The following is a 4611-nucleotide window of genomic DNA, read 5'->3' on the forward strand; positions in this document are numbered from 1 at the left end:
AAAAAAAAAAACGGGGAAGGAAAACAGGACAATTTTCCGAGCCTTTAACATCCTTTTACTTTTTCATAGTGATCTTGAGCTCCTCGGGGCAGAGAGTAAATTCCCATTTGTTGGATTAGCTTCCACCTCAGAGGTGCTATTTATCCAAGCCGGAAGCATCCACAACAGGAAGCGTTCCGCGGAGGTGTGTTTTCGCACAATTTGCAGCAGGGCAAAAGCCTAGACTGCTTTTGGAAGTCTCGAGTTTAGATGTAATTAAGGGCTCATTACAGGTAGTTCGTCTTCTGTTGACTTGCTCACTCAGTGGTTCTCACCTTGGTACGTACAGAAGAATCAGCTGTGGAGCTATTCATTCATTCCAGCTTAAAGGAAGACATCGACCCTCCCCTCCCCCTCGCGTTTCTGATTCTAAGGTGTTTTGTAGCTGAAGCAGCTGCTGAAGACACGTGGAAGATGGACGCCATTGAACCAGGAGAGGCAATCTTTTCAGAACACGCCTCTTCCTTTCTTTGAGCCTTTCTGTGTAGCCACCGGCTGTTGTCCTGCAGCCTTTCTGTGGGCCTAACATGCGGTGCTCAATAAAGCAAGTTGAGAGAGTTGGTTTGAAGTACCACTGCGTAGATGGGCACATCCCAGCATTTCCTGCTGTTTCTAGCTCAGCACCTCTCTGGGTGGGTTTATTTTTATTTTCTGTACTCTTTTGTGGGGCCGGAAACCATTTACCACAACCATTGGGGAGAGTCAATGCAGTGGCGGGAAGCCCAGCCATGAGCACCTCCTGCCCCCACGTTTCCTGTCCCGTATCACATGGAAATGATCTGTGTTTGCCCCTTAGCAGCCTGTCTCTCGGGCTCCTTTGATCACATCCTTTCATCTTGGGCTGCAATACACTTTCGCTCTGAGGGTTGGAAAACACTTGTGGGGAGGTCCCAGACGCCAGATCTTGGCTCCTGGAGGCTCCGCAAGGCTGGCCATGGTCATCTGCTGAGGGGCTGAGTACAAACCCAGCATGACCCGCCCAGCTTGTTGGATGACAGACAGTTCTGGCACCTGCAAGTTTCTTGCGTGTTGTGTGACTTGACTTAACGCTGAAGGCATTAAACAAATATCAACAGAACCAAATATATAAATGAACGTATCAACAGCCTCAAAGGAAAGGCAGACACAGGCAGCACTTCAGGGCCACTGAGCAGCCGTAAAAGGTGATGGGTGAACAACACGCGCATCCTAAATGTCACGGAGCTGTTTAGGGGAAGATGGTTTACAAGGCAAACCATTTTGTATCTCTTTACTACAATGAAAAATTTAAAACATTTCCCCAATGGAGGAAAATAACACTTTCCAAAACAAGCCTCTTAGGTAGAAGGCTGAGCAAAGTGTGAGCCAAAACAAACACCGATTTATTTGCTTACATGGAATTCATAGGTGGGTCCAAACTCCTGCAGAGCTTCTTGCAGTAGGATGGAAGAGGCTCGAGGCCACCAGAGCGGCGGCTGGGGGCTGCCGAGGGACTTTGCTTGGTCCTGAAGCATGATTCGAGGGTCTGACCTACCGTTTCCTGTCTCTTGACCGGTGGGTAGCAGTTTGAATCCCCCAGTCACTCCGTGAGATGAGGCTTTCTACTTCTGGAAAGAGTCACAGTTCTGTTCCTGTACGGTCATGATGAGTCAGAATTGAGTTGATGGCGGTGAGTTGGATGATGGCCTTGTTTCAAAGTTAGCAAAGGATTCATTTGGTACCCAGGAACTGCGCTCGAGAGTCCCTGGGATGGTACGAGATAAGACACAGCCTTGCTGTCTGGGAGTGAGTTAGCTAATATTGATTCTCTACCATATGTCTGGTGTGGTATGAAGTGCCTTTCTATGTTTTATGTTTCCCTCTTTTATATTTCATTAGTTAGCTGGGGTGGGGGGAGGAGTATTCTCATTTTCCAGATGCAGTGGAAACTTGGACTTCAAGTGTTGCAATTTTAATCTTACCTCTCTAATTCCAAAGTATTTGGCATTGAACTGAGGTAAATAATGAAACAATGAACATGGGGACAATAATACTTGACACTGTTTTCGCAGCCAAACATCAATGAAAGTCCCTTGCTAAGGCAACTGCTCTATAAATGTGTTAGGACTCTCATGGCAGTCATCAGAAACACTGGGGACCGCCCCAGGGCTTTCTGCTTTGCTCCCCCAGCTGTGGGGCCAATGTTACTGGCTTTCAGTTCCAGGGCTGTGAAGGTCAATGGCAGGCCTTGTTCTTTCCTGGAAGGATGAAAGAGACCTTAGGAGGCCCTGATATTTGGACCTGCTCTGCCTTTCTAAGTCCCTGATTATTTTTAACTTATTACTGAAATTTTCACACTCAAAAAAGTTGGGAACATAGTATAATAAACTCCTGGACATCCAATTTCCAGCCTCAACAGTTGGCTGTGTTTTACCCTAGTCCAGTGCAGGGTTCTAATCAATCCGAAATGTTTGTCTGCTGGGACAGTTCATTCTGTCTGCCTTTACTATACCAGTCAGTTAACCTTTGAGTGCTGACTATGGGCCAGGCCCTAGAGACACGGCGCGGTCAGAGCAGGCAGGGCTTCTCCTCTGAGCCTTAGACTCAGCATATAAATAGAACTGTGCCCTAAGTGGAGCCGAGGAAAGGAACAGTGTGATAGGACAGTAAAGGGGGTGGGGAGAGGGTGGCCAGAAAGGGACTGATTAGGTGACATTTAGGCTGACATCTGAGTCAGCCACAGGACCAGCCACCGGGAAGTGTGGCCAGATCTCACCTTACTAACCGGCAAACGCCGTGTCATTGAATAGTGGCCTCAGGAGACATCCCCATGGTCTAATGTTTACTGAGGGAATGCCCCCTAAATGCATTGACTCCATTCTAATCAGACCCGACAGTGGAATCAAGGGGGTGCAATTAGAGTCACAGAAGGGAAATGGGGCATCTGAGGGAGAATACGAGACACATCCCCGAGGGTCCTCAGAGAGCCCGGCCAGTACCAGCTCTGTTCTACGATGGTTGCCCGTAGAACATCCTTGGGCAGCCTTTCCCCTTATGCTTGATGGAAAGAGCCAGGGACCAGAGTCCAGGTATCCTGGTTCCCTGTGGGCCTCTTGTGTGCTGCTTCGATGTATCGTGCAGCTCAAAGGAGACAGTGTTTGCTTTGGTGTTGTGCAGATACAGGCTATTGTTCATAGAGATGGGGTAAAGCGGTTGCACCATCCACCAGCCTGGGTAAATCACTATAATAACTTGGGCCAGCAGAGAGATGTGTGGACACCCTTGAGGTAGAGAGAGAGGGTGGGTCTCACAGTCTTTGGGGGGAAAAAGTCCTTTCTAATGTTAACCCGACTCCCTCCCTGCCGTAGGGCAGAAAGCATCCGTTGCTCTAAACCCCATTCTGTCAGTCATCTCCCTTCACCAGGCTCCCTGAGTCCTGCCGGTCTGCCTTGTTCCATTCCGATGCTTTCCCGTCTTGCTCTCCTTTTCTCCTGTGCTAAAAGCTCTGGGTGGTGCATGGAAAAGATAGCATGGAAGTGGTCCCTGAGGGGAAATGGGGGTTGGGGGAGGCGGGGGAGTGGAGTGGGGAGGCCATAGCTCTCCTGGAAGTGACTGCTTCTAGAACAGGAGCATTGTGCACATCCAGAGCCACAGGGAGGCGGGGCTCCTCTTTAAGATAGTAAAAGCCCAGAAACCATTAGGGGTGTTGTGGCCAGAGAGAAGGTGGCCACCCAAGCAACCTGCTGGAGTGTGCTGCAGAGGATCTGCCTCCATGCCTGCCTTCCCTGCCCTCCTATTTTTTTTTGGCGGGGGGAGGGTGGGGGGAGGCTTGGAAAGGAGGGTGTGAAGAAGGAAGGTAAGAAATGAGACTGCTCAGGGATGATGCAAGGAGAGGTGTCAGGGAGGTCCAGACTCTTCTGGGGCCAGGAGAGCCAGCTTCTGTCAGACACGTGGCCACTGCCTTGCCAGAGTCACATGACACCCCCACCCCCACCACATTCCCCTGCACCCAACTTTCCTGGAAGCAGCAGAAGGAGCAGCAGAATGCATGGACTATGCAACAGAAAGCTCCTGGGGTCCCAGCGGTAGGAGAAGTGGCCATGCAGGATGGGAAGCCTTGACACTGGTAGGGCTTCAGTGAGGCCCAAGCTCACCTGCACACTGGACCACCTGGGCCACTTGACGTGGTCCAGTGACCTTGCTGATGGCCCGATGCACTGCGCCCCATCATCTGGGCATTGTGACTGATGCTGCCCTGTATTTGTGCTGTGATCTCAGATTCCTAAGCACTGTTTCCCAGACCAGCTCTTTCAAACCACTGGGATGTGAGTAGGCAGGCATTTTATCTCCATATGGTCTTTGTTTGAAAAATCATTTTATTGGGGGCTCTTACAACAATCCATACATCCATTGTATCATATCAGTCACATTTGTACACATGTTGCTATCATTTTCTTTTTTTAAAAATCATTTTATTGGGGGCTCATACAACTCTTATCATAATCCAAACAAACATCAATTGTATAAAGCACATTTGTACATTCGTTACCCTCATTATTCTCAAAACATTTGCTCTCCACATAAGCCCCTGGCATCAGCTCCTCATTTCCCCCC

This window comes from Echinops telfairi, unplaced genomic scaffold (genome assembly GCF_000313985.2).
Source record: "Echinops telfairi isolate 266 unplaced genomic scaffold, ASM31398v2 ScPeMD7_18;HRSCAF=68, whole genome shotgun sequence".
In the NCBI taxonomy this organism is placed as follows: domain Eukaryota; kingdom Metazoa; phylum Chordata; class Mammalia; order Afrosoricida; family Tenrecidae; genus Echinops; species Echinops telfairi.